Source organism: Phalangium opilio, unplaced genomic scaffold (genome assembly GCF_054372755.1).
Source record: "Phalangium opilio isolate 3A_F unplaced genomic scaffold, DU_Popi_V2 ptg000015l_1, whole genome shotgun sequence".
NCBI lineage: Eukaryota > Metazoa > Arthropoda > Arachnida > Opiliones > Phalangiidae > Phalangium > Phalangium opilio.
The window spans coordinates 2026984-2053786 of record NW_028324150.1 but is presented as its reverse complement, the minus strand read 5'-3'; the positions used below and the strand labels follow the sequence as shown (position 1 = coordinate 2053786).

Below are 26803 nucleotides of genomic sequence, written 5' to 3'. Positions count from 1 at the left end.
GAGCAAGTCTTAATTCAATTCATAAACCTATATCCTTAAGTCTATTCTTGAAAAGCAATACAAAAGCACTCGCTCCGATACCGGGAATCGAACCCGGGCCTTCTGGGTGAAAGCTAGATATCCTAGGCACTAGACCATATCGGACTGGTTTGAGCAACCCTAGATATTATTCCTATAAATGTGTCTTTAAATTTATTCTTTAAAAGCGGTACAAAAGCACTCGCTCCGATACCGGGAATCGAACCCGGGCCTTCTGGGTGAAAGCCAGGTATCCTACCCACTAGACCATATCGGACTTGCTTGAGCAAGTCTTAATTCAATTCATAACCGATATCCTTAAGTCTATTCTTGAAAATCGGTACAAAAGCACTCGCTCCGATACAGGAAATCGAACCCAGGCCTTCTGGGTGATAACCAATTATCTTACCCACTAGACCATATCGGACTTGCTTAACCAAGTCTTAATTCTATTCATAAACGTATGTCCTTAAGTCTATTCTCAAAACCGGTACAAAAGCACCCGCTCCGATACCGGGAATCGAACCCAGGCCTTGTGGGTATCCTACCCACTAGACCATATCGGACTTGCTTAACCAAGTCTTAATTCTATTCATAAAACTATATCCTTAAATCTATTCTTGAAAAGCGGTACAAAAGCACTCGCTCCGATACCGGGAATCGAACCCGGGCCTTCTGGGTGAAAGCCAGATATCCTAGCCACTAGACCATATCGGACTTGCTCTACCAAGTCTTAATTCTATTCACAAACCTATATCCTTAAGTCTATTCTTCAAATCCAGTACAAAATCACCCGCTCCGATACCGGGAATCGAACCCGGGCCTTCTGGGTGAAAGCCAGATATCCTAGCCACTAGACCATATCGGACTTGCTCTTACCAAGTCTTAATTCTATTCATAAACCTATATCCTTAAGTCTATTCTTGAAAAGCGGTACAAAAGCACTCTCTCCGTTACCGGGAATCGAACCCGGGCCTTCTGGGTGAAAGCCAGATATCCTAGCCACTAGACCATATCGGACTTGCTTAACCAAGTCTTAATTCTATTCATAAACCTATGTCCTTAAGTCTATTCTTGAAAAGCGGTACAAAAGCACTCGCTCCGATACCGGGAATCGAACCCGGGCCTTCTGGGTGAAAGCCAGATATCCTAGGCACTAGACCATATCGGACTGGTTTGAGCAACCCTAGATATTATTCCTATAAATGTGTCTTTAAATTTATTCTTTAAAAGCGGTACAAAAGCACTCGCTCCGATACCGTGAATCGAACCCGGGCCTTCTGGGTGAAAGCCAGGTATCCTACCCACTAGACCATATCGGACTTGCTTGAGCAAGTCTTAATTCAATTCATAAACCTATATCCTTAAGTCTATTCTTGAAAATCGGTACAAAAGCACTCGCTCCGATACCGGGAATCGAACCCGGGCCTTCTGGGTGAAAGCCAGATATCCTAGCCACTAGACCATATCGGACTTGCTCTACCAAGTCTTAATTCTATTCACAAACCTATATCCTTAAGTCTATTCTCAAAACCGGTACAAAAGCACCCGCTCCGATAAAGGGAATCGAACCCGGGCCTTGTGGGTATCCTACCCACTAGACCATATCGGACTTGCTTAACCAAGTCTTAATTCTATTCATAAAACTATATCCTTAAATCTATTCTTGAAAAGCGGTACAAAAGCACTCGCTCCGATACCGGGAATCGAACCCGGGCCTTCTGGGTGAAAGCCAGATATCCTAGCCACTAGACCATATCGGACTTGCTCTACCAAGTCTTAATTCTATTCACAAACCTATATCCTTAAGTCTATTCTTCAAATCTAGTACAAAATCACCCGCTCCGATACCGGGAATCGAACCCGGGCCTTCTGGGTGAAAGCCAGATATCCTAGCCACTAGACCATATCGGACTTGCTTAACCAAGTCTTAATTCTATTCATAAACCTATGTCCTTAAGTCTATTCTTGAAAAGCGGTACAAAAGCACTCGCTCCGATACCGGGAATCGAACCCGGGCCTTCTGGGTGAAAGCCAGATATCCTAGCCACTAGACCATATCGGACTTGCTTAACCAAGTCTTAATTCTATTCATAAACCTATGTCCTTAAGTCTATTCTTGAAAAGCGGTACAAAAGCACTCGCTCCGATACCGGGAATCGAACCCGGGCCTTCTGGGTGAAAGCCAGATATCCTAGGCACTAGACCATATCGGACTGGTTTGAGCAACCCTAGATATTATTCCTATAAATGTGTCTTTAAATTTATTCTTTAAAAGCGGTACAAAAGCACTCGCTCCGATACCGTGAATCGAACCCGGGCCTTCTGGGTGAAAGCCAGGTATCCTACCCACTAGACCATATCGGACTTGCTTGAGCAAGTCTTAATTCAATTCATAAACCTATATCCTTAAGTCTATTCTTGAAAATCGGTACAAAAGCACTCGCTCCGATACCGGGAATCGAACCCAGGCCTTCTGGGTGATAACCAAGTATCTTACCCACTAGACCATATCGGACTTGCTTAACCAAGCCTTAATTCTATTCATAAACCTATGTCCTTAAGTCTATTCTTCAAAACCGGTACAAAAGCACTCTCTCCGATACCGGGAATCGAACCCGGGCCTTCTGGGTGAAAGCCAGATATCCTAGCCACTAGACCATATCGGACTTGCTTAACCAAGTCTTAATTCTATTCATAAACCTATGTCCTTAAGTCTATTCTTGAAAAGCGGTACAAAAGCACTCGCTCCGATACCGGGAATCGAACCCGGGCCTTCTGGGTGAAAGCCAGATATCCTAGGCACTAGACCATATCGGACTGGTTTGAGCAACCCTAGATATTATTCCTATAAATGTGTCTTTAAATTTATTCTTTAAAAGCGGTACAAAAGCACTCGCTCCGATACCGTGAATCGAACCCGGGCCTTCTGGGTGAAAGCCAGGTATCCTACCCACTAGACCATATCGGACTTGCTTGAGAAAGTCTTAATTCAATTCATAAACCTATATCCTTAAGTCTATTCTTGAAAATCGGTACAAAAGCACTCGCTCCGATACCGGGAATCGAACCCAGGCCTTCTGGGTGATAACCAAGTATCTTACCCACTAGACCATATCGGACTTGCTTAACCAAGCCTTAATTCTATTCATAAACCTATGTCCTTAAGTCTATTCTTCAAAACCGGTACAAAAGCACTCTCTCCGATACCGGGAATCGAACCCGGGCCTTCTGGGTGAAAGCCAGATATCCTAGCCACTAGACCATATCGGACTTGCTTAACCAAGTCTTAATTCTATTCATAAACCTATGTCCTTAAGTCTATTCTTGAAAAGCGGTACAAAAGCACTCGCTCCGATACCGGGAATCGAACCCGGGCCTTCTGGGTGAAAGCCAGATATCCTAGGCACTAGACCATATCGGACTGGTTTGAGCAACCCTAGATATTATTCCTATAAATGTGTCTTTAAATTTATTCTTTAAAAGCGGTACAAAAGCACTCGCTCCGATACCGTGAATCGAACCCGGGCCTTCTGGGTGAAAGCCAGGTATCCTACCCACTAGACCATATCGGACTTGCTTGAGCAAGTCTTAATTCAATTCATAAACCTATATCCTTAAGTCTATTCTTGAAAATCGGTACAAAAGCACTCGCTCCGATACCGGGAATCGAACCCAGGCCTTCTGGGTGATAACCAAGTATCTTACCCACTAGACCATATCGGACTTGCTTAACCAAGCCTTAATTCTATTCATAAACCTATGTCCTTAAGTCTATTCTTCAAAACCGGTACAAAAGCACCCGCTCCGATACCGGGAATCGAACCCGGGCCTTGTGGGTATCCTACCCACTAGACCATATCGGACTTGCTTAACCAAGTCTTAATTCTATTCATAAAACTATATCCTTAAGTCTATTCTTGAAAAGCGGTACAAAAGCACTCGCTCCGATACCGGGAATCGAACCCGGGCCTTCTGGGTGAAACCAGATACCCTAGCCACTAGACCATATCGGACTTGCTCTACCAAGTCTTAATTCTATTCACAAACCTATATCCTTAAGTCTATTCTTCAAAACCAGTACAAAATCACCCGCTCCGATACCGGGAATCGAACCCGGGCCTTCTGGGTGAGAGCCAGATATCCTAGCCACTAGACCATATCGGACTTGCTCTTACCAAGTCTTAATTCTATTCATAAACCTATATCCTTAAGTCTATTCTTGAAAAGCGGTACAAAAGCACTCTCTCCGATACCGGGAATCGAACCCGGGCCTTCTGGGTGAAAGCCAGATATCCTAGCCACTAGACCATATCGGACATGCTTAACCAAGTCTTAATTCTATTCATAAACCTATGTCCTTAAGTCTATTCTTCAAAACCGGTACAAAAGCAGCCGCTCCGATACCGGGAATCGAACCCGGGCCTTCTGGGTATCCTACCCACTAGACCATATCGGACTTGCTTAACCAAGTCTTAATTCTATTCATAAACCTATGTCCTTAAGTCTATTCTTCAAAACCGGTGCAAAAGCACTCGCTCCGATACCGGGAATCGAACCCGGGCCTTCTGGGTGAAAGCCAGATATCCTAGCCACTAGACCATATCGGACTGGTTTGAGCAACCCTAGATATTATTCCTATAAATGTGTCTTTAAATTTATTCTTTAAAAGCGGTACAAAAGCACTCGCTCCGATACCGGGAATCGAACCCGGGCCTTCTGGGTATCCTACCCACTAGACCATATCGGACTTGCTTAACCAAGTCTTAATTCTATTCATAAACCTATATCCTTAAGTCTATTCTTGAAAAGCGGTACAAAAGCACTCGCTCCGATACCGGGAATCGAACCCGGGCCTTCTGGGTGAAAGCCAGATATCCTAGGCACTAGACCATATCGGACTGGTTTGAGCAACCCTAGATATTATTCCTATAAATGTGTCTTTAAATTTATTCTTTAAAAGCGGTACAAAAGCACTCGCTCCGATACCGGGAATCGGACCCGGTCCTTCTGGGTGAAAGCCAGGTATCCTACCCACTAGACCATATCGGTCTTGCTTGAGCAAGTCTTAATTCTATTCATAAACCTATATCCTTAAGTCTATTCTTGAAAAGCGGTACAAAAGCACTCTCTCCGATACCGGGAATCGAACCCGGGCCTTCTGGGTGAAAGCCAGATATCCTAGCCACTAGACCATATCGGACATGCTTAACCAAGTCTTAATTCTATTCATAAACCTATGTCCTTAAGTCTATTCTTCAAAACCGGTACAAAAGCAGCCGCTCCGATACCGGGAATCGAACCCGGGCCTTCTGGGTATCCTACCCACTAGACCATATCGAACTTGCTTAACCAAGTCTTAATTCTATTCATAAACCTATATCCTTAAGTCTATTCTTGAAAAGCGGTACAAAAGCACTCGCTCCGATACCGGGAATCGAACCCGGGCCTTCTGGGTGAAAGCCAGATATCCTAGCCATTAGACCATTTCGGACTTGCTTAACCAAGTCTTAATTCTATTCATAAACCTATGTCCTTAAGTCTATTCTTCAAAACCGGTGCAAAAGCACTCGCTCCGATACCGGGAATAGAACCCGGGCCTTCTGGGTGAAAGCCACATATCCTAGCCACTAGACCATATCGGACTGGTTTGAGCAACCCTAGATATTATTCCTATAAATGTGTCTTTAAATTTATTCTTTAAAAGCGGTACAAAAGCACTCGCTCCGATACCGGGAATCGAACCCGGGCCTTCTGGGTATCCTACCCACTAGACCATATCGGACTTGCTTAACCAAGTCTTAATTCTATTCATAAACCTATATCCTTAAGTCTATTTTTGAAAAGCGGTACAAAAGCACTCGCTCCGATACCGGGAATCGAACCCTGGCCTTCTGGGTGAAAGCCAGATATCCTAGGCACTAGACCATATCGGACTGGTTTGAGCAATCCTAGATATTATTCCTATAAATGTGTCTTTAAATTTATTCTTTAAAAACGGTACAAAGCACAGTCTCCGATACCGGGAATCGAACGCGGGCATTCTGGGTGAAAGCCAGGTATCCTACCCACTAGACCATATTGGACTTGCTCAACCAAGTCTTAATTCAATTCATAAACCTATATCCTTAAGTCTATTCTTGAAAATCGGTACAAAAGCAATCGCTCCGATACCGGGAATCGAACCCAGGCCTTCTGGGTGATAACCAAGTATCTTACCCACTAGACCATATCGGACTTGCTTAACCAAGTCTTAATTCTATTCATAAACCTATGTCCTTAAGTCTATTCTTCAAAACCGGTACAAAAGCACCCGCTCCAATACCGGGAATCGAACCCGGGCCTTCTGGGTATCCTACCCACTAGACCATATCGGACTTGCTTAACCAAGTCTTAATTCTATTCATAAACCTATATCCTTAAGTCTATTCTTGAAAAGCGGTACAAAAGCACTCGCTCCGATACCGGGAATCGAACCCGGGCCTTCTAGGTATCCTACCCACTATACCATATCGGACTTGCTTAACCAAGTCTTAATTCTATTCATAATCCTATATCCTTAAGTCTATTCTTGAAAAGCAATACAAAAGCACTCGCTCCGATACCGGGAATCGAACCCGGGCCTTCTGGGTGAAAGCTAGATATCCTAGGCACTAGACCATATCGGACTGGTTTGAGCAACCCTAGATACTATTCCTATAAATGTGTCTTTAAATTTATTCTTTAAAAGCGGTACAAAAGCACTCGCTCCGATACCGGGAATCGAACCCGGACCTTCTGGGTGAAAGCCAGGTATCCTACCCACTAGACCATATCGGACTTGCTTGAGCAAGTCTTAATTCAATTCATAAACCTATAGCCTTAAGTCTATTCTTGAAAAGCAATACAAAAGCACTCGCTCCGATACCGGGAATCGAACCCGGGCCTTCTGGGTGAAAGCTAGATATCCTAGGCACTAGACCATATCGGACTGGTTTGAGCAACCCTAGATATTATTCCTATAAATGTGTCTTTAAAATTATTCTTTAAAAGCGGTACAAAAGCACTCGCTCCGATACCGGGAATCGAACCCGGGCCTTCTGGGTGAAAGCCAGGTATCCTACCCACTAGACCATATCGGACTTGCTTGAGCAAGTCTTAATTCAATTCATAAACCGATATCCTTAAGTCTATTCTTGAAAATCGGTACAAAAGCACTCGCTCCGATACAGGGAATCGAACCCAGGCCTTCTGGGTGATAACCAAGTATCTTACCCACTAGACCATATCGGACTTGCTTAACCAAGTCTTAATTCTATTCATAAACCTATGTCCTTAAGTCTATTCTCAAAACCGGTACAAAAGCACCCGCTCCGATACCGGGAATCGAACCCGGGCCTTGTGGGTATCCTACCCACTAGACCATATCGGACTTGCTTAACCAAGTCTTAATTCTATTCATAAAACTATATCCTTAAGTCTATTCTTGAAAAGCGGTACAAAAGCACTCGCTCCGATACCGGGAATCGAACCCGGGCCTTCTGGGTGAAAGCCAGATATCCTAGCCACTAGACCATATCGGACTTGCTCTACCAAGTCTTAATTCTATTCACAAACCTATATCCTTAAGTCTATTCTTCAAAACCAGTACAAAATCACCCGCTCCGATACCGGGAATCGAACCCGGGCCTTCTGGGTGAAAGCCAGATATCCTAGCCACTAGACCATATCGGACTTGCTCTTACCAAGTCTTAATTCTATTCATAAACCTATATCCTTAAGTCTATTCTTGAAAAGCGGTACAAAAGCACTCTCTCCGATACCGGGAATCGAACCCGGGCCTTCTGGGTGAAAGCCAGATATCCTAGCCACTAGACCATATCGGACTTGCTTAACCAAGTCTTAATTCTATTCATAAACCTATGTCCTTAAGTCTATTCTTGAAAAGCGGTACAAAAGCACTCGCTCCGATACCGGGAACCGAACCCGGGCCTTCTGGGTGAAAGCCAGATATCCTAGGCACTAGACCATATCGGACTGGTTTGAGCAACCCTAGATATTATTCCTATAAATGTGTCTTTAAATTTCTTCTTTAAAAGCGGTACAAAAGCACTCGCTCCGATACCGTGAATCGAACCCGGGCCTTCTGGGTGAAAGCCAGGTATCCTACCCACTAGACCATATCGGACTTGCTTGAGCAAGTCTTAATTCAATTCATAAACCTATATCCTTAAGTCTATTCTTGAAAAGCGGTACAAAAGCACTCGCTCCGATACCGGGAATCGAACCCGGGCCTTCTGGGTGAAAGCCAGATATCCTAGCCATTAGACCATTTCGGACTTGCTTAACCAAGTCTTAATTCTATTCATAAACCTATGTCCTTAAGTCTATTCTTCAAAACCGGTGCAAAAGCACTCGCTCCGATACCGGGAATAGAACCCGGGCCTTGTGGGTATCCTACCCACTAGACCATATCGGACTTGCTTAACCAAGTCTTAATTCTATTCATAAAACTATATCCTTAAGTCTATTCTTGAAAAGCGGTACAAAAGCACTCGCTCCGGTACCGGGAATCGAACCCGGGCCTTCTGGGTGAAAGCCAGATATCCTAGCCACTAGACCATATCGGACTTGCTCTCACCAAGTCTTAATTCTATTCATAAACCTATATCCTTAAGTCTATTCTTGAAAAGCGGTACAAAAGCACTCGCTCCGATAGCGGGAATCGAACCCGGGAATTCTGGGTGAAAGCCAGATATCCTAGCCACTAGACCATATCGCACTTGCTTGACCAAGTCTTAATTCCATTCATAAACCTATGTCCTTAAGTCTATTCTTCAAAACCGGTACAAAAGCACCCGCTCCGATACCGGGAATCGAACCCGGGCCTTCTGGGTATCCTACCCACTAGACCATATCGGACTTGCTTAACCAAGTAGGGCCGTGCAGACTATTTGTTACTATTTGGTCGGACCAAATAATTTGGTCAAAATTGACGTTTACTATTTGCACCGACGAATCGAATAATGGTTTTCAAAATTCTAGAATACCAAATAATGAGCTTCGAAAAACCGACTATTCTATAGCGAATCAAACCACTAAAAAATGAATGTTTTTAACAGTCTATTGACCAAATTATTTGGTATTCGCAACCAGTTTTTGAATTTTTCTGTTGATTTTGTGAATTTGAGGGCGCTCGCCGCTGTCATAGATATAGGAACATAAATGTTATGCTCCTATCCCCATGGGCGCTGTGATTGTGTCCGCTGGATCGTGGCCTCATAGATGACGCGACTCGGCAGACACAGCCTTAAAATTCTGACGTGGCTACTGTTAAGTATTACCCGCGTTCACCGAGTCGCGTGATCTAGGAGGCTATAGCTGTAATTAGCCACTCAGTCTTTAGAAATTCATAGACAAGGACCATTTATGAACCATTTAAGGTTTTAAAGGGTAATGGTTATTATCAACTACAGTATACCCATTAAAAATAAAGTATCATGGAAGAGGTCATAAATTGCAAATCGAGTAGGGATATATTGACAACTACCCTAATTTTGATTAAAATAAAGCCTTTGATTCGTTCAAAAATATGTTTTCAGCTGTTCAATAGTACCTTTCCGTGTCCCATTATTTATAAATTTGAAATTTGGTAGAATAGATTTATAGAAATTTAAATTTGGTCGAATTTTTGAACTTCACACTATTTGGTCAAATTATTTGGTCATTTTCCTATTCCGAGCCGAGAGATGGCTCCCAAAAACACTGCTATTTGGTATTCGACGAATACCTTAAAAAGTACTATTCGCACAGCCCTATAACCAAGTCTTAATTCTATTCATAAAACCTATATCCTTAAGTCTATTCTTGAAAAGCGGTACAAAAGTACTCGCTCCGATACCGGGAATCGAACCCGGGCCTTCTGGGTGAGAGCCAGATATCCTAGCCACTAGACCATATCGGACTTGCTTGACCAAGTCTTAATTCTATTCATAAACCTATGTCCTTAAGTCTATTCTTCAAAACCGGTACAAAAGCACCCGCTCCGATACCGGGAATCGAACCCGGGCCTTCTGCGTATCCTACCCACTAGACCATATCGGACTTGCTTAACCAAGTCTTAATTCTATTGTAGCGGTTCAGCTACTGAGCCTACACACACACACCCTTAAATAAATTAGGCTTACCGTTTAGGCTCCTGCCTATTGAACTTATGACTAGGCCTATATCATTAACTAATTTTGAGTCTCCTCACTTGAGTCCGCGCTATTGCAGTCCTTGAGCGCCCCCTTGTGAGGATAGGCCGAACTATTATGATTTTATATATAGTCAAAGCAATAGAGAGTTAGTTGGTTAATTAGCAGTGAGAGAGCTAGTTAGTAGTCAGGTCAACTGACGTAGTCCAAGGGAATCGGTCGACACCCGTCAAGTTAACATCTACTTTACGGCGAGGTTGAGGGTACGACTACCACGTCCCTCTAGTAAGTTAGTGAGTTCTCGCGAGCTACTTATACTAGGCCCGCTTACTCCGAAGACCGTTACACATTGAACAATATGGCTCTTCATACCTCGGTGAGTGTACTAATTTGTAATTAAGAAGAAACCCTATGGCGCTACCCCAATTATGACTTGGCATTGTAAATAATTCATAGATTAACTTATTTAACATTACTTATGTATTTATCATTTTAGTAAAACTTTATTACTAACAAATTAAGAACCTGGACAATAAAAAGAATTCAAGCATTAAACTCCTATCTTGAGTTCATTATTTCACCTTGTAACCCGCTTTTTAGCCTAATCGGTTACAGGGGAAAAATAATTGGCGAGCTTGCCAGGACACCTGTTAGTATTTTAATTTTAACATTATCTAACTTTTTTTATAACTTAATTATTATACGTAGTTGACCTAGGTTTAGGAAGCGCGGTTCGCTCGTACCCCACGTGACTTATAGCTTAGGCAAGTTAGGACACGTTGTTCCCATGTGGCGAAACAAGGAGGCTGAATCCGATAGTGATTCGGGAGACGCCGCCATAGCTGCGGTGCGGCCTACTCCAATATTAGCTACATCTACACGGCGGGCTAGGAGGGATGATACCTCTGTAGCACGTGATATCCGTCGTTAGGAAGTTAGGCTAGCTAAACGGAATTTATTGTCACTATTTCGAAATTTAGCGTTATCCGACCCCCCAGTTACCACTAGCGGAATTCCTAATACTGTAATGACTACCGTTCCAGTTTCAGTAAGTCAAACCGGTTTTCAATTTAGTACTTGTAATATTCCTAGCTTAAGGTTTAATACAATGCCAACTAGTATTAATCCCTTCTCTATTGCGCCTACACCAAGGCTTATACCTAATACACATGTCCCTGTTAGTGTCATAAGTTCTGTGTCGTCCAATATGAACGCTAGGCCTACTTCTACTTATACCACTTCAGTGTTTGGGCAACAACCAGTCGTTACTACAAATATATATACCCATCCACTAACCCTTTTAGTAGTACCTTTACGACATCCTCTGTGTCATCCATGCTAGGCCACATTCCTAATAATTCTGGTCCTTCACCAACTGTTCCTTTCAATGGAACTTTACCAGTTAGGGGTGGTGGTTCTCTAGCAGCCTATGGACCGTTGTCATCGACACCAGTTAATGCTTTTCTGCCTACACATACTCCAGTAGATCCTAACATTGCAACCTTAAATACACAATTAGCTGCATTAACCAATTTAGTGGCAACTTATGTGGCTTCTAGTAACTCCAACGGTCAGAATTCTACTCTTACATCTAACGCTGCCACCAATCATCGGGTAATTAAACCGGATTTTAAGTATAATGGTAATTTTGCTGAAGCCGCAAACTTCCTTTACCAATTGGATGGTTTTCAGTTACTTCATTCATTAAGTGATGTAGAAATTTTAAGGTTGATGCCTACATTATTAGTAGACGGAGCGCGAGTATGGTATAGACAGGAGCGATTGGCTGGGGAAGGTTCATTAGTTAACTTTAAACGTAGATTTCAAGATTATTTCATGTCAGATGATAAACAAAGGTTTATGAAGACTGAATTAATCACCACTGAACAAAAGCAGGGGGAAAGTGTAGTTCAATTTATAGAACGGGTGCAGGATATGAACTTTTCATTACGCGAACCGCTAATTGATCTTGAACTTCTTCCCTTATTAGAAGAAAATTTCCTCCCTGATATTAGCCTGTATTTACAGAGAAATTATGATACTATTTCTGAGCTAAGTCTCCATGCTCAAAGAATTGAATCTAGACTTAATGCGTGTCGTAGGGATTCTAGAGTTTCCTCTAAAATTACCAGAAGTGAGAGTTGTTCTCGAAGTAAGCCTACTGTCTATAGTCAGGATACCCGAACAGAAAGTAGTTCGTCTAGTAGCTCTAGTAGTATGACTCCTAGATGCCATAAATGTGGGAAATTAGGGCACATTAAGCCAAACTGTCATGAGTCGAAAAGAAATCCACCTAAGTCTCCTCCAAAGTCTAGAACCAGTAAGAAAAAGAAGGGAAACTAGGGGGCAGGAAGGATGATGGAGGGTCCCTTTCCTGCCAGTATAACATCCCTCCCAATTCTCATATTCTTGCTTCTTCAAGTGTCTCTCCTCAGACTAGTTTGTCATTTGCCCTACCTTTGAAATTTCCCAATACTAGATTGATATTAGCTCGTGTAGATCAGGGTTCCGATTCTAGCTTTATTTCCATCAAGGCTTACCTAGATGTACTTCTGTAGCCGTATTCAGCTGAAAATTCACTAATACGACCACGCCCCCTCGGCGTATTAGCGGGTCACGTGATATCCGGCAATGTTAATCCAACGGCAATGATTGGAGACGTATGCTCTAGTCGCCGCCAGGCGCCGCACGAGGTGGTGCTAAGCGCGCATGCGTAGTACTCAAGATTAGTGTTGATGATAATGTAATTTTTTCCTAAACCCGTCACGTGTTGTGCACGTAGACGAACACTGATAACAAGGAAGATGTTATTGGTGGATTTTGTAAACCTCTCTTCAGCAACGGCAGCGCCTACAGCGGGGAGGTTAAGAGCACCATACGCCGGAATATGACGAATTTGGTGGTAAAATATTGAGAAATGGTGCCATTGGCCTCTCCGTCGTGGCAACACCTCCACAAGCGTCTGCTCTTAACATTCTCATATTACTGTGAGTCTGTGACTCGTGAGTTCGGTTAAGCACGTGGTTTAAGCGCGGTTAATGGGAATTCGGTGAGTAATAATAATGATAAAAATGAAATTGAAACAAATTTATAATAACAACGAATGCTTTTTATTGAATTATATCCCTTTAAAGTCAACTTAAATTGTACAACTCGTGTAATGATATTACTATGGGTTACCACTACAGTATGGCGACTTATGGCTTGCTTTGTGCAAAGGAACAAAAGCTCGAGGCAGATAAGAACTATTTTATGAACCTTGATAAGAGTCGACTTATAATATAATAATTAGATAATAATAACCATATTTAATTCGCAACAACATTCTCCGGCAAGCACAGATGCGAACAAACTCTGGGAACTGATATATTAAATAGTGTAACGCCACTGACCCCTTTCACATATTCACGTTTCAACAAATGAGGAAGGGTCATAGAGTGACATGGTTTGTGATGACAGCGGTTACGTTCGTAAGCCGAACTCGATGAAGTGTGGTCCGTGGCGAAACAGATACAAGCAGAAGCATTGCATGGCCAAATTGTGAAATTGCTACTCTGTCGAGAAACATTTATCAGCCAGACACAAGTACGTATACACATGTAAAACAGCATGTCCGTAAGATAAGTGTAGTTTCCTTCTTTGCGTCCTCTGCTGACACCAGTTATGGACATACGTTGAATATGTCGCTAATTGGGTTACTACAATGGGAAGCTAAAATACATTTTGTGAAGAAGGCGTGAAATGTGTTAGTTTCTTGTTATTACAATATCTAACCATAATGAGAGCGTCATACCGATTTGTCGCAGGAGTTGCAGTACACGCCATGTGTGGCACTTAGCGTCACCCGAGAAACACCACTTGGAGGTGGCCACACGTTGTTTCCCATGGGGAGTTTTGTTGATGCAGGTCCCCTTGCCTACTGCAGTCGCAATCGGGTCGGGGAGTTTTGATTACGCAGGTCCCTTTGCCTACTGCGGTCGCAATCGGGTCGGGGAGTTTTGATGACGCAGATCCCTTTGCCTACTGCGGACGCAATCGGGTCGGGGAGTTTTGATTACGCAGGTCCCTTTGCCTACTGCGGTCGCAATCGAGTCGGGGAGTTTTGATTACGCAGGCCCCCTTTCCTACTGCAGGTTCAAATCAGACTGTGGCGTTCTTCATGTGCAAACCCTACAGGACATGCACGTGAGCAACTTCTAAACATAGATAATAATTGGTGTTTCTTACAGGATGGTTCACATAACTGTGCAATTTCCAGCTTCCGCCATTCCTAACGCCCTTTCCATGACCACAGTTTGGCGTTCTTGAAGACTTGTTAGACGATCAAGCCTTTCAATCACCGCGTCATGAAATGCCTTTTCGTCTGCCCCGACCTTTTCGGCATTCTCCACCAACCTCTCTTTTAGAGATAATGGTTTTGTTGGAGTTGCTTTCTTCGCTGAAAGATGTGCAAATTATTTACGTTGGAATGGTTTTTGAAGGTTAAACATTGTTGTCAAACGTTAATACAAAAATGACGGCCACTCCTTTACAGTGGTATGTAACAATGGGCACTGAAGCTCGGTTTTTGGGGCTCACTCTTACCTTTTTTTCTCAAAGGTTGTTGGCCGTCAGAAGCACTACCTGCTTGTTCCACATGCGAGGAAGAGCGAGGGTTGGCGCCTGAAGTTGACGGCTGACTGTTGCTGCCACCAGCCAGCGGCGCGGGTGGGCAACCAATGGTGGCAGACTCGGGAGAGTTTTCTAAGACAGCGGAATTTTAGGTTTTTTATCATAAGTGCGGTTCTCCACACCACCACATGGTTTTTATATTGTATTACAATAAACACATACCTGTGTCCGTGTCAAATGATGTCATATCAAATGATGCGATGAACTCTTTCAGTTCACTTGTTGTTTCCTTGGTACTTCTGAGAATGCATGTTGTTTTATTATTACGCATTAACAAATAAATCACTATTGCATGTGATACTTACATTTTCTGTGGTATGTCGAGGGTTGGTTTCTGGGAACGCGGGCCAAGTTCTAAACCCCCCTGGATCCCCTCGTATGTTTGGGGATCGGCCATTGCCAGGAAACGTTTTTCCAGGGTGGTTAATGCCACGGTCTCAGATCCGCCCCCTCCAGTCTTCCTCTGCGACTTCCCTATTTCAGAGGCCTTATGGCGAACTTCCGACTTCTTGGCCTTATATTTTGTTTTGACCTCTTCCACAGTTCGCTCCGCCACTCCAACCCGACTGACTGCATCGGCCACCATTGCCCATTGCAAATTTCTGTCGACGGTTGACATACCATGTTCATTTTGCACCAAGTCCCGTCGTGTTTCCAACATGGTACATAACACGCCTAACTCCTCATCACTGAAGTTAGGTTTACGAGTTCTAGCTCTACCTACGTTCGAACGTTTCATTGTGTCAACTTAACAGTTCAGAGTCAAGTTAAATAATGAATGTGTTCTGCTTGTATATTGCCAATTTAACACTAATGTCAGTAATAAATACAAGGGTAGATGGCGCAGTACTATGGATCTTCCCTTATACAACCATTTCAAATGACATTGCAGGGGTTTTTTCATTAGTTATTTGTGGAATGTACATAATTTTACTAATGATAATAGCTCAATAACATATTGCTCTTTTAAGAATGATCCCCATGCAGGGTTTGTGGTGGGCCAATAATGTACATAGATGTTGAATATGCCCTTGAAATTGTAGAAAGTCATGTGGGTCAGTATGAACAATCTCAAGGGAATGGCCAAATACTGAAATGCGTAAAACAATAAAAAAGGCGAAGAGTATGTTTAATATATTTAAATCCGATATATAACATATTGACATGAGACAACTTTCCAAAATCAACCATTAAACCAACATGATCCCACGGTTTCACAAATCCCAAAACCAGTTCTAATTCCAACCGTAATAAATATTTGACTACATTTTCTTGCAATTAACTTTGAAGCGTTTTGTAATGAACAGCGATGACAGCGGATACTCTTTTCAAATGATTCTGGACATTCACAGTACTTTCATGCTTCATGACGTTAATTATATGTCTTTCTCAAGCGAATTACTGTGATAGTACGTGTTTTACTGAACCACTTGTAGGCACCATTGGTACGCTTGTCAGAAAGGCATGGTCAACAATTGTTAAGTGGTCAATGACGTGAATTCCTATCCAAAGATATGACAAGAACGATGACCGCAAGTTGCGTCACACACAGAAGTATACGACGCATCACTATGATTCTGCGTCTTCTCCATCACACTTGCGCCATGACTACCAGCTATCGATTAGTACAAATAAGTTATTATTCTACCAACGTGTCATCAATTTAAGCAAGCATTAATCAATACCGTCATTGTGCAGGGTATGCGGTCTTGTGTGGCACTTTGCGTTACCCGGGAAACACCACTTGGAGGTAGCCTCACGTCGTTTCCCATGAGGAGTTTTGATGACGCAGGCCCTCTTGCCTACTGCGGTCGCAATCGGGTCGGGGAGTTTTGATGACGCAGGTCCCTTTGCCTACTGCGGTCGTAATCGGGTCGGGGAGTTTTGATGACGCAGGTCCCGTTGCCTACTGCGGTCGTAATCGGGTCGGGGAGTTTTGATGACGCAGGTCCCGTTGCCTACTGCGGTCGCAATCGAGTCGGGGAGTTTTGATGGCAGGCCCCCTTTCCTACTGCAAACCTCAATGCCTACAAAATATGGAAGTCAGTGTCTTACAAACACATCCATGTAATTAGACGTAGATAAAGCTTCACCTTCCTGTTAAAATGAATTATAACTGGTTTTCGCAGATGTTTATGAGGTGTTGCCGGACACGATAACCAGCCGCTGCAGCCTGCCCATTCGCAGGGGCATCATCGTCGACCTGCATTTCGACAACTGCGTCATTCTCGACAGCACCATCTTCTACGAAAGAGGTACATACTGTTGTATACTGATGAGCAGTATGCAAAGAAAGTAACGAGCAATCTCTCATACCATTATCCTCAGGCAAGGGTATCTTATTCGCCAAACACATGTTGTGAAGAATGCAGCAAGCTGTTATAATGCGGCACACTTTGTCCGGATGGTAGCATAGTTTGCCTCCTGAGCCATCAAGGCAACGAAACCGTGACTTGAGGACGCCGTTAAGGCGCTCGATGACGTTTCGTCCTACATAAACAAACATAAATTTCACACAAAAAACTATTACCGGCCACACAAGGAAATAATGCACAACCTACCACGAATATGCCGGGTGTTAAATTCAACCTCTGCCGGAGTTTGTGGGCGGTATACTGGCACCATGAGCCACGGTTGTAAGGGATAGCCTCCATCACCAAGAAGATAACCATGGGGCATGTCCCCTTCCACAAATGCCTCAAACAGCCTGCTATTTCGCCAGATGAATGAGTCATGAACGCTACCAGGCCACCGAGCCGCCACATTCATGATGCGCAATTCGTTTTCGCTGACCTATTGTAAACGAAACATTTTAATTAAAACGGATTTGTTATGAATAGAGCAAAATGTCTCACAAGTTGAACGTTAATGGAGAATGTCCCCTTTCTGTTCCTGTACGCATTACTGATTGGTGAAGGGCCTTTGATTGGAACATGCGTACAATCAATTGCTCCAATAACGTTTGGTAAGCTGCAGGTGGCCATAAAAGACGCCTATGATCGTAACAATTACAATAAAAAAACGTTCCTTTGGAAAGCTAATATCTGAGTAAATTCATACCTTCATAGACCTTACTGACGCCTCATCTGTTGGAAACGATATCAAATCACTTTTGACATTAATTATGGCATTGGTGACCCGTTCAATGCTACGACTGACTGACGCCTGACTCATGCCGTGTTCGTAGTTGCTGGCCAAAGCGTGCTGAAATGTCCCCGAGCCATAAAACAGCAGTGTTACGAGCACTTCATCCTCCACCCCAATAACATCCACACCACGGTCGTGGTCTTTTTCCAATTGCGGCCTAAGAGCTAGGCATAAGGCGCGCACACTTAAAATGTCCAAACGATACTGTGAAAGAAATATCTCCTCTGGTAACAAGAACGCATTACGCCTCTGTCGGAGATATTGCTCGTCATCGAAAACGACAGCAATAGCTATGTCGTTAGCTATCTGCGCCATGATTAATACTCTTAACTGATATTAAAGAGTGTACTTTTAATATGTATATTCCACAATAAATAAATCTTACTGTTCCCGCTGTAAACTCAATGTAATATGCTTCCCAGAGCTAAGATGAAACCTATAGCGCCACAAGCGTCAAGTTTTAACTGTTTTCAAACTTCCCGCCATTTTGGGTGCTGCTATCCTCACCGCTTGTGGCGCTGCGATTGCTCAAGGTTGACTTCAAATATCCCGCCATTTATGGTGCTGTTCTACTCTCCGTTTTGGCGCTAGTGAGCCTAACATGATAGCCGGATATCACGTGACCCGCTAATACGCCGAGGGGGCGTGGTCGTATTAGTGAATTTTCAGCTGAATACGGCTACAGGACTTACACAACAATGACCCCGAAACATTCACACAAAATACCGAAGATTGCATCTTTATGCCAAATGGGCAATATTTCTTTACAAGTGGTAGTGTAGAGTTAGATTTCACAATATGTGGGACTTCATTTACACACTATTTTCATATTGTCCCTGATTTATTTTGTGACATTATATTAGGTGCAGATTTTCTTATGAAACATTCAGCTAACATAGATTTTCCTAGCTTAACGGTAACTTTAAACACTAAGCCTTATTCTTTGTTACCAGCACCCCCGATATCAATTGGTACCCTTGATTCGGCCGGTGATCAGCAAGATTTAAGTCCTGCATTTAAGGAAAGTACTATGACGCCATTACAAATCCAGGAACTTAAGGCCTTATTAACAAAATTTCCTGCGATAACAGCATCTAAACCAGGTCGTACACATATGACTACACACAAAATAGATACAGGTGACAGTAAGCCTATGAGAACTTTTGCCTATCGTTGTACTGAGTCAAAAAGAGCAATCACCAAAGAACACATCGATAAAATGCTAAAGGCGGGACAGATACGTCCTTCCCGAAGCCCATGGTCCTCAGGAATTTGTCTTGTACCCAAGAAGGAGGGGGGATGGAGATTTTGTGTAGATTATAGAGCACTTAACAAGGTTACTAAACCTGATCCTTATCCCCTTCCTAAGGTGGAAGATATTTTGTTGGGTTTAAATAAGCCAAAGTACATTACTTCGTTAGATTTAATGAGTGGATATTTTCAGGTACTAATGGACCCTGATAGTATATCTAAGACTGCGTTTTCTTCCCCTTTTGGAAAATACGAGTTTGTGGTTATGCCCTTTGGGTTGTGTAATGCACCCACCACCTTCCAAAAGTTGATGGATGAAGTATTTAGAGATAAGTCTAAATTTACCATTTTCGTCTATTTAGATGATCTTATCATTGCTTCCAGAACGTGGAAGGAACATCTTGAAACTTTAGAGTATGTCTTTCGACAATTAACGAAAGCAGGTCTTACTTTGAATTTAACGAAATGTCACTTTGCGAAACCTTCTACCTTAATTCTAGGCCATGTTATTGATAGTAAAGGTATCCACGTAAACCCCGCTAAGACCATAGCGATTAAACAATTCCCTAGACCTACAGATGTTAAGTCATTGGCGCGTTTCTTAGGTTTTACGGGATGGCACAGTAAGTTCGTCCCTCATTATGCGGAGTTAGCAGCACCCTTGTACCGTCTTAAACGTAAGAATATCCAATGGGTCTGGAGTGAACATTGTGAAGATGCCTTTCTAAAATTAAAAGCAGCTATAGTTCATGCTAATGAGAATCCGGTATATCATTATGATCCCAGTAAGCACACATACTTAACCACGGATGCTAGCAACGTTGGTTTAGGAGCTATGCTTAGTCAGAAAGAAGGAAAATTAGAATACCCTATAGCTTATGCTTCTACTCTGCTTAATACAGCTGAAAAGAAGTATTCCACTTATGAAAAGGAATGTTTAGCTATCTTTTGGGCTATTAACCGTTTTAAACACTTCTTAGATGGCAAGAACTTCACAGTGATCACCGATCATAAAGCTTTACAATGGCTTTACACACGGACTGACCCTTCAGTTCGCGTTTTACGTTGGATTATGTACTTACAGACTTACAAATTTAAAGTGGAATATCGAAAGGGCGTAGAAAACGTTGTCGCTGACGCGTTGACCAGGGATATCCCACCTACCGGTTATGTCTTAGGAGCATTGCTTAGGCCTAGACCTAACAATCCTATACCGCCTCCTTTACCCCAGGTTATGGACACCTTTAATCTTGCAGACATAACTCGAGAACAAGGATTAGATCCTGATATTCAGAATCTTAAAGTACAATTAGAGACTAATGATAGGCCGCATCCCTTATTTGAGGTTATTGATGGACTTGTTTATCGCAAGCGCTATGGCAATCAACCGCGTAAAATATACCTTCCAACCCCGTTAAGACCACAAGCGTTACATTTGTTTCATACCCATTTAACGGCAGGACATCGAGGTAGAGATAGTACCTATGAGCGTCTTAGATTTCGATATTATTGGCCTACTCTTAAGAAGGATGTTGCCTTATTTGTTGCTACATGCCTTATGTGTCAACAATATAAGGGACGCAACCGTAAGACCCCCGGGTTAATGCATAGTACTGTTGTTGAAAAACCTTGGGATATGGTGGGTGTAGACATCCTTGGCCCTTTACCTCTAAGTCCTACTGGTAATAGGTATATTTTAGTGTATGTTGACTATTACACGCGTTTTGTTCAATTAAATCCTTTGAAGAACATTACAGCAGAAACAGTAAGTAAGACACTTAAGAGTCTTATCTTACGATGGGGAGCTCCAAAAGCTATTCTTTCCGATAATGGAACACAATTTGTGTCTCGCATTTGGAAAGACACTTGTGCACTCTTTCAGATCACATGCACCTACACTACCCCATACCATCCCCAAACAAACGCTAAAGAACGAGTTAATAAGTCTATAGGTATTATGCTAGGCATATATGTAGGTAACGAACATCGACATTGGGACCGTAACCTCGATCTCTTAGAGTTTTCTCTCAATACAACACCTCATGAGACCACTGGTCGTACACCATTTTATTTGAATCATGGTAGAGAAGCTCGCTTACCGTGGGAACTTCCTTTGGATCCTTTCCAACCCCCTGACCTAGCTCAGTTGGGAGATAGATTGGAGGATAGAGTTACCCAGCTACGGGCAGATGTTCTAGCCGTCAGGACTTATATAGATCGTATGCAGGCTAAGCAACGACATTATTATAATCAGCGTAGGGATGAATGGGATTTAGACGTAGGCATGTTCGTATGGAAGGCAACACACCCCCATTCCCATGGTGCTTCCTACGTTTCTGCCAAATTGGCTCCTAAATGGGACGGTCCGTATCGAGTTTTGGAGAAACTGGACGCACTAGGTTACGTCATTGAGGAGGTAGCCACAGGAAAACGTTCTCTCGAAAATATAGCCCACCTTAAGCTATATCGTTCGACGGATCACTTCTTACCAACATCGACGCCGGACGTGGACTTGGAAGAACCTGTTCTTGACGTCTCACTGTCCATCCGTGAGCCTCATACGCCAGTCCGCCCTCGAGTGTCTACATCTCCAGGTCTACCACCTTCGCCAGATTCTCCTCCTAACACTCCACCCGTTTACACGTTACGTGACCTTGCCTGTCTTGGATCCAGTCCGCCATCAACTAGGGTTCCACCACCACCCTTGGCCTCTGCATCGCCACAACCGGGACCTAGTTCGGCGCCCCAATATATGCCATCATCCATCAGACGGAAACGCAGGGCGTTACCATCTTCTTCGGAGGGGGGGACCCCCGATCCAAAATTGGCTCGAGTCGGCCAGTCCGCTGACGAAAGCACAGCCGTCGCATTGGATGCTGCGCTTGAAGATCCTGCACATGAGGAGCCGGCACCTATTATAGGGCCTCACCCTCATCATCTTCAGCAGTATCCTTTGCTGACTCAGCAAACCATTCGACCGTTTCATTATGGCTTCATAAGAGAAGTGGTTCAAAGGCGTGTTGTTCAGCCTGGAGGTCGGGATCATGACACTTATTATTATGTACCCGAACCATTTCGACGAAAGCTCCGTTCTAAAAACGATGTGGATACGTATTTGCGATCATACCCCTTCCCTCATATTACTTCTGATGAATTCGACTTCCAAACTCGAGCTATATACGCTCCACCTTGGGAAGTTACTCGAAGAGCCCGCTAATATTTAGTCTTTCTCCTAGGACGTCTTGGAACTCCACCCCGACGAAGGATCAGATAACGAAATCCTCATATTCACAGCTACGACTTCGTAACTTAGAGACGTTTCCACCACCACTTCTATCGTGGGTTCTTCTACCGTCGTGAGGCGTACCACTCGCCGATACTCTTCAAACAGACACCCCAGGAGTACTTCAAGCACTCCTCCACCGGTCAATCCCGCAACTCCACCTTTATGGACACAGCCAGTAGATGCTGCCATTTCTGCTGAGGATAGTCCATCACGAAGCCCGTCTCCTGCAGCTCTTGCCCGCTCCACCGCCTCACTAGCAGAGCATGGAACGACACAAGAACCTGTGGTTCGACGTGTCGTTGTTCCAGCTCCTACTCTTCCAGAGAGACCTCTACGCGGTCGAGCACGAGGGACACCTCTTCGTCAGCCAACACCGGCCCTTTTACCAAGGCCACCTAGGGCCCTACTACCAACACCTCCTCCCCTATACGGATGGACCTGACATGGATGCTTACCCCACGGGTGACCCCGGTGATCTAGTTTGCTACCGTTGTGGTTGTCCACACCATGTGCGTGACTGTCCATACAGACGGAGCGTGGATAGGAAGAACGTCTTCTTGCCTTCCTCGAGACGTTTCTTCCATCCGTATTAATATCTTCAAACACATTTAAGGGTTTCTTCTTCTTTTTTAACGTGTGGGGGGATGTAGCGGTTCAGCTACTGAGCCTACACACACACACTTAAATAAATTAGGCTTACCGTTTAGGCTCCTGTCTATTGAACTTATGACTAGGCCTATATCATTAACTAATTTTGAGTCTCCTCACTTGAGTCCGCGCTATTGCAGTCCTTGAGCGCCCCCTTGTGAGGATACGCCGAACTATTATGATTCTATATATAGTCAAAGCAATAGAGAGTTAGTTGGTTAATTAGCAGTGAGAGAGCTAGTTAGTAGTCAGGTCAACTGACGTAGTCCAAGGGAATCGGTCGACACCCGTCAAGTTAACATCTACTTTACGGCGAGGTTGAGGGTACGACTACCACGACCCTCTAGTAAGTTAGTGAGTTCTCGCGAGCTACTTATACTAGGCCCGCTTACACCGAAGACCGTTACACATTGAACAATATGGCTCTTTATTCCTCGGTGAGTGTACTAATTTGTAATTAAGAAGAAACCCTATGGCGCTACCCCAATTATGACTTAGCATTGTAAATAATTCATAGATTAACTTATTTAACATTACTTATGTATTTATCATTTTAGTAAAACTTTATTACTAACAAATTAAGAACCTGGACAATAAAAAGAATTCAAGCATTAAACTCCTATCTTGAGTTCATTATTTCACCTTGTAACCCGCTTTTTAGCCTAATCGGTTACAGGGGAAAAATAATTGGCGAGCTTGCCAGGACACCTGTTAGTATTTTAATTTTAACATTATCTAACTTTTTTTATAACTTAATTATTATACGTAGTTGACCTAGGTTTAGGAAGCGCGGTTCGCTCGTACCCCACGTGACTTATAGCTTAGGCAAGTTAGGACACGTTGTTCCCATGTGGCGAAACAAGGAGGCTGAATCCGATAGTGATTCGGGAGACGCCGCCATAGCTGCGGTGCGGCCTACTCCAATATTAGCTACATCTACACGGCGGGCTAGGAGGGATGATACCTCTGTAGCACGTGATATCCGTCGTTAGGAAGTTAGGCTAGCTAAACGGAATTTATTGTCACTATTTCGAAATTTAGCGTTATCCGACCCCCCAGTTACCACTAGCGGAATTCCTAATACTGTAATGACTACCGTTCCAGTTTCAGTAAGTCAAACCGGTTTTCAATTTAGTACTTGTAATATTCCTAGCTTAAGGTTTAATACAATGCCAACTAGTATTAATCCCTTCTCTATTGCGCCTACACCAAGGCTTATACCTAATACACATGTCCCTGTTAGTGTCATAAGTTCTGTGTCGTCCAATATGAACGCTAGGCCTACTTCTACTTATACCACTTCAGTGTTTGGGCAACAACCAGTCGTTACTACAAATATATATACCCATCCACTAACCCTTTTAGTAGTACCTTTACGACATCCTCTGTGTCATCCATGCTAGGCCACATTCCTAATAATTCTGGTCCTTCACCAACTGTTCCTTTCAATGGAACTTTACCAGTTAGGGGTGGTGGTTCTCTAGCAGCCTATGGACCGTTGTCATCGACACCAGTTAATGCTTTTCTGCCTACACATACTCCAGTAGATCCTAACATTGCAACCTTAAATACACAATTAGCTGCATTAACCAATTTAGTGGCAACTTATGTGGCTTCTAGTAACTCCAACGGTCAGAATTCTACTCTTACATCTAACGCTGCCACCAATCATCGGGTAATTAAACCGGATTTTAAGTATAATGGTAATTTTGCTGAAGCCGCAAACTTCCTTTACCAATTGGATGGTTTTCAGTTACTTCATTCATTAAGTGATGTAGAAATTTTAAGGTTGATGCCTACATTATTAGTAGACGGAGCGCGAGTATGGTATAGACCCTATGGCGCTACCCCAATTATGACTTGGCATTGTAAATAATTCATAGATTAACTTATTTAACATTACTTATGTATTTATCATTTTAGTAAAACTTTATTACTAACAAATTAAGAACCTGGACAATAAAAAGAATTCAAGCATTAAACTCCTATCTTGAGTTCATTATTTCACCTTGTAACCCGCTTTTAGGCCTAATCGGTTACACTATTCATAAACCTGTGTCCTTAAGTCCATTCTTGAAATGCGGTACAAAAGCACTCGCTCCGATACCGGGAGTCGAACCCGGGCCATCTGGGTGAAATCCAGATATCCTAGCCTCTAGACCATAACGGACTTGGTTAACCAAGTCTTAATTCTATTCATAAACCTATATCCTTTAGTTTATTTTTCAAAATCGGTACAAAAACACTCGCTCCGATACCGGGAATCGAACCCGGGCCTTCTGGGTGAAAGCCAGGTATCCTAGCCACTAGACCATATCGGACTGGCTTGAACAACTCTAAATATTATTCCTATAAATGTGTCTTTAAGTTCATTCTTCAAAACCGGTACAAAAGCACCCGCTCCGATACCGGGAATCGAACCCGGGCCTTCTGGGTGAGAGCCAGATATCCTAGCCACTAGACCATATCGGACTGGTTTGAGCAACCCTAGATATTATTCCTATAAATGTGTCTTTAAATTTATTCTTTAAAAGCGGAACAAAAGCACTCGCTCCGATACCGGGAATCGAACCCGGGCCTTCTGGGTGAACGCCAGGTATCCTACCCACTAGACCATATCGGACTTGATTGAGCAAGTCTTAATTCTATTCATAAACCTATATCCTTAAGTCTATTCTTGAAAATCGGTACAAAAGCACTCGCTCCGATACCGGGAATCGAACCCAGGCCATCTGGGTGAAAGCCAGATATCCTAGCCACTAGACCATATCGGAATTGCTCAATCAAGTCTTAATTCTATTCATAAACCTATATCCTTAAGTCTATTCTTGAAATGCGGTACAAAAGCACTCGCTCCGATACCATGAATCGAACCCAGGCCTTCTGGGTGAAAGCCAGATATCCTAGCCGCTAGACCATATCGGACTGGCTTGAACAACTCTAAAAATTATTCCTATAAATGTGTCTTTAGGTTTATTCTTTAAAGTTGGTACAAACGCACTGTCTCCGATACCGGGAATCGAACCCGGGTCTTCTGGGTGAAAGCCAGATACCCTATCCGCAAGAACATATCGGACTTCCTTATCCAAGTTTTAATTCTATTCATAAACCTATGTCCTTAAGTCCATTCTTGAAATGCGGTACAAAAGCACTCGCTCCGATAACGGGAATCGAACCCGGGCTTTCTGGGTGAGAGCCAGATATCCTAGCCGCCATACCATATCGGACTGGTTTGTGCAACCCTAGATATTAGTCCTATAAATGTGTCTTTAAATTTATTCTTTAAAAGCGGTACAAAAGCACTGTCTCCGATACCGGGAATCGAACCCGGTCCTTCTGGGTGAAAGCCAGATATCCTAGCCACTAGACCATATCGGACTTGTTTAACCAAGTCTTAATTCTATTCATAAACCTATATCTTTAAGTCTATTCCTCAAAACCGGTACAAGAGCACTCGCTCCGATACCGGGAATCGAACCCGGGCCTTCTGGGTATTCTACCCACTAGACCATATCGGACTTGCTTAACCAAGTCTTAATTCTCTTCATAAACCTATATCCTTAAGTCTATTCTTCAAAACCGGTACAAAACCACTGTCTCCGATACC

The 26803-nt window shown here is 43.2% G+C and overlaps 2 long non-coding RNA genes and 35 other non-coding genes across 48 annotated transcripts; 2 read left to right on the top strand and 35 right to left on the bottom strand.

Moving 5' to 3' along the window:
• Positions 1-223: 223 nt before the first annotated feature.
• On the bottom strand, positions 224-295 carry TRNAE-UUC (transfer RNA glutamic acid (anticodon UUC)). Its single transcript has one exon. It is a non-coding gene; the product is annotated as a tRNA-Glu (tRNA).
• Positions 296-663: 368 nt separating this feature from the next.
• TRNAE-UUC (transfer RNA glutamic acid (anticodon UUC)) lies at positions 664-735 on the bottom strand. The gene has a single exon. It is a non-coding gene; the product is annotated as a tRNA-Glu (tRNA).
• Positions 736-814: 79 nt separating this feature from the next.
• On the bottom strand, positions 815-886 carry TRNAE-UUC (transfer RNA glutamic acid (anticodon UUC)). Its single transcript has one exon. It is a non-coding gene; the product is annotated as a tRNA-Glu (tRNA).
• An 80-nt stretch (positions 887-966) lies between these two features.
• Positions 967-1038, bottom strand: TRNAE-UUC (transfer RNA glutamic acid (anticodon UUC)). Its single transcript has one exon. It is a non-coding gene; the product is annotated as a tRNA-Glu (tRNA).
• A 79-nt stretch (positions 1039-1117) lies between these two features.
• TRNAE-UUC (transfer RNA glutamic acid (anticodon UUC)) lies at positions 1118-1189 on the bottom strand. The gene has a single exon. It is a non-coding gene; the product is annotated as a tRNA-Glu (tRNA).
• Positions 1190-1419: 230 nt separating this feature from the next.
• TRNAE-UUC (transfer RNA glutamic acid (anticodon UUC)) lies at positions 1420-1491 on the bottom strand. Its single transcript has one exon. It is a non-coding gene; the product is annotated as a tRNA-Glu (tRNA).
• Positions 1492-1709: 218 nt separating this feature from the next.
• TRNAE-UUC (transfer RNA glutamic acid (anticodon UUC)) lies at positions 1710-1781 on the bottom strand. Its single transcript has one exon. It is a non-coding gene; the product is annotated as a tRNA-Glu (tRNA).
• A 79-nt stretch (positions 1782-1860) lies between these two features.
• On the bottom strand, positions 1861-1932 carry TRNAE-UUC (transfer RNA glutamic acid (anticodon UUC)). Its single transcript has one exon. It is a non-coding gene; the product is annotated as a tRNA-Glu (tRNA).
• A 79-nt stretch (positions 1933-2011) lies between these two features.
• On the bottom strand, positions 2012-2083 carry TRNAE-UUC (transfer RNA glutamic acid (anticodon UUC)). The gene has a single exon. It is a non-coding gene; the product is annotated as a tRNA-Glu (tRNA).
• Positions 2084-2162: 79 nt separating this feature from the next.
• Positions 2163-2234, bottom strand: TRNAE-UUC (transfer RNA glutamic acid (anticodon UUC)). Its single transcript has one exon. It is a non-coding gene; the product is annotated as a tRNA-Glu (tRNA).
• Positions 2235-2464: 230 nt separating this feature from the next.
• Positions 2465-2536, bottom strand: TRNAD-AUC (transfer RNA aspartic acid (anticodon AUC)). Its single transcript has one exon. It is a non-coding gene; the product is annotated as a tRNA-Asp (tRNA).
• Positions 2537-2615: 79 nt separating this feature from the next.
• On the bottom strand, positions 2616-2687 carry TRNAE-UUC (transfer RNA glutamic acid (anticodon UUC)). The gene has a single exon. It is a non-coding gene; the product is annotated as a tRNA-Glu (tRNA).
• Positions 2688-2766: 79 nt separating this feature from the next.
• Positions 2767-2838, bottom strand: TRNAE-UUC (transfer RNA glutamic acid (anticodon UUC)). Its single transcript has one exon. It is a non-coding gene; the product is annotated as a tRNA-Glu (tRNA).
• A 230-nt stretch (positions 2839-3068) lies between these two features.
• Positions 3069-3140, bottom strand: TRNAD-AUC (transfer RNA aspartic acid (anticodon AUC)). The gene has a single exon. It is a non-coding gene; the product is annotated as a tRNA-Asp (tRNA).
• Positions 3141-3219: 79 nt separating this feature from the next.
• TRNAE-UUC (transfer RNA glutamic acid (anticodon UUC)) lies at positions 3220-3291 on the bottom strand. The gene has a single exon. It is a non-coding gene; the product is annotated as a tRNA-Glu (tRNA).
• Positions 3292-3370: 79 nt separating this feature from the next.
• On the bottom strand, positions 3371-3442 carry TRNAE-UUC (transfer RNA glutamic acid (anticodon UUC)). The gene has a single exon. It is a non-coding gene; the product is annotated as a tRNA-Glu (tRNA).
• Positions 3443-3672: 230 nt separating this feature from the next.
• TRNAD-AUC (transfer RNA aspartic acid (anticodon AUC)) lies at positions 3673-3744 on the bottom strand. The gene has a single exon. It is a non-coding gene; the product is annotated as a tRNA-Asp (tRNA).
• Positions 3745-4113: 369 nt separating this feature from the next.
• On the bottom strand, positions 4114-4185 carry TRNAE-CUC (transfer RNA glutamic acid (anticodon CUC)). Its single transcript has one exon. It is a non-coding gene; the product is annotated as a tRNA-Glu (tRNA).
• Positions 4186-4265: 80 nt separating this feature from the next.
• Positions 4266-4337, bottom strand: TRNAE-UUC (transfer RNA glutamic acid (anticodon UUC)). Its single transcript has one exon. It is a non-coding gene; the product is annotated as a tRNA-Glu (tRNA).
• A 219-nt stretch (positions 4338-4556) lies between these two features.
• On the bottom strand, positions 4557-4628 carry TRNAE-UUC (transfer RNA glutamic acid (anticodon UUC)). The gene has a single exon. It is a non-coding gene; the product is annotated as a tRNA-Glu (tRNA).
• A 219-nt stretch (positions 4629-4847) lies between these two features.
• Positions 4848-4919, bottom strand: TRNAE-UUC (transfer RNA glutamic acid (anticodon UUC)). Its single transcript has one exon. It is a non-coding gene; the product is annotated as a tRNA-Glu (tRNA).
• Positions 4920-5149: 230 nt separating this feature from the next.
• Positions 5150-5221, bottom strand: TRNAE-UUC (transfer RNA glutamic acid (anticodon UUC)). The gene has a single exon. It is a non-coding gene; the product is annotated as a tRNA-Glu (tRNA).
• A 962-nt stretch (positions 5222-6183) lies between these two features.
• Positions 6184-6255, bottom strand: TRNAD-AUC (transfer RNA aspartic acid (anticodon AUC)). The gene has a single exon. It is a non-coding gene; the product is annotated as a tRNA-Asp (tRNA).
• Positions 6256-6765: 510 nt separating this feature from the next.
• On the bottom strand, positions 6766-6837 carry TRNAE-UUC (transfer RNA glutamic acid (anticodon UUC)). Its single transcript has one exon. It is a non-coding gene; the product is annotated as a tRNA-Glu (tRNA).
• A 230-nt stretch (positions 6838-7067) lies between these two features.
• TRNAE-UUC (transfer RNA glutamic acid (anticodon UUC)) lies at positions 7068-7139 on the bottom strand. Its single transcript has one exon. It is a non-coding gene; the product is annotated as a tRNA-Glu (tRNA).
• A 79-nt stretch (positions 7140-7218) lies between these two features.
• On the bottom strand, positions 7219-7290 carry TRNAD-AUC (transfer RNA aspartic acid (anticodon AUC)). Its single transcript has one exon. It is a non-coding gene; the product is annotated as a tRNA-Asp (tRNA).
• Positions 7291-7508: 218 nt separating this feature from the next.
• TRNAE-UUC (transfer RNA glutamic acid (anticodon UUC)) lies at positions 7509-7580 on the bottom strand. The gene has a single exon. It is a non-coding gene; the product is annotated as a tRNA-Glu (tRNA).
• Positions 7581-7659: 79 nt separating this feature from the next.
• TRNAE-UUC (transfer RNA glutamic acid (anticodon UUC)) lies at positions 7660-7731 on the bottom strand. Its single transcript has one exon. It is a non-coding gene; the product is annotated as a tRNA-Glu (tRNA).
• Positions 7732-7811: 80 nt separating this feature from the next.
• TRNAE-UUC (transfer RNA glutamic acid (anticodon UUC)) lies at positions 7812-7883 on the bottom strand. Its single transcript has one exon. It is a non-coding gene; the product is annotated as a tRNA-Glu (tRNA).
• Positions 7884-8555: 672 nt separating this feature from the next.
• On the bottom strand, positions 8556-8627 carry TRNAE-UUC (transfer RNA glutamic acid (anticodon UUC)). The gene has a single exon. It is a non-coding gene; the product is annotated as a tRNA-Glu (tRNA).
• Positions 8628-9889: 1262 nt separating this feature from the next.
• On the bottom strand, positions 9890-9961 carry TRNAE-CUC (transfer RNA glutamic acid (anticodon CUC)). Its single transcript has one exon. It is a non-coding gene; the product is annotated as a tRNA-Glu (tRNA).
• A 2798-nt stretch (positions 9962-12759) lies between these two features.
• On the top strand, positions 12760-14937 carry LOC149704667 (uncharacterized). 9 transcript variants are annotated; one of them, XR_016381640.1, is made up of 6 exons: positions 12760-12886; positions 12976-13242; positions 13328-13778; positions 13855-13938; positions 13979-14729; positions 14793-14937. It is a non-coding gene; the product is annotated as an uncharacterized LOC149704667 (long non-coding RNA). The 9 variants fall into 9 exon arrangements; XR_016381643.1 differs by having other exon boundaries at positions 13855-14326; positions 14423-14729; XR_016381639.1 differs by having other exon boundaries at positions 13824-13938; positions 14000-14729.
• Positions 14938-16261: 1324 nt separating this feature from the next.
• Positions 16262-18400, top strand: LOC149704666 (uncharacterized). Of its 4 annotated transcripts, none has more exons than XR_016381632.1 (6): positions 16262-16309; positions 16377-16489; positions 16563-16906; positions 16994-17119; positions 17193-17829; positions 17933-18400. It is a non-coding gene; the product is annotated as an uncharacterized LOC149704666 (long non-coding RNA). The 4 variants fall into 4 exon arrangements; XR_016381633.1 differs by having other exon boundaries at positions 16377-16499; XR_016381631.1 differs by having other exon boundaries at positions 16268-16489.
• Positions 18401-25445: 7045 nt separating this feature from the next.
• Positions 25446-25517, bottom strand: TRNAE-UUC (transfer RNA glutamic acid (anticodon UUC)). Its single transcript has one exon. It is a non-coding gene; the product is annotated as a tRNA-Glu (tRNA).
• Positions 25518-25596: 79 nt separating this feature from the next.
• TRNAE-CUC (transfer RNA glutamic acid (anticodon CUC)) lies at positions 25597-25668 on the bottom strand. The gene has a single exon. It is a non-coding gene; the product is annotated as a tRNA-Glu (tRNA).
• A 230-nt stretch (positions 25669-25898) lies between these two features.
• TRNAE-UUC (transfer RNA glutamic acid (anticodon UUC)) lies at positions 25899-25970 on the bottom strand. The gene has a single exon. It is a non-coding gene; the product is annotated as a tRNA-Glu (tRNA).
• Positions 25971-26502: 532 nt separating this feature from the next.
• Positions 26503-26574, bottom strand: TRNAE-UUC (transfer RNA glutamic acid (anticodon UUC)). The gene has a single exon. It is a non-coding gene; the product is annotated as a tRNA-Glu (tRNA).
• Positions 26575-26803: the final 229 nt, after the last annotated feature.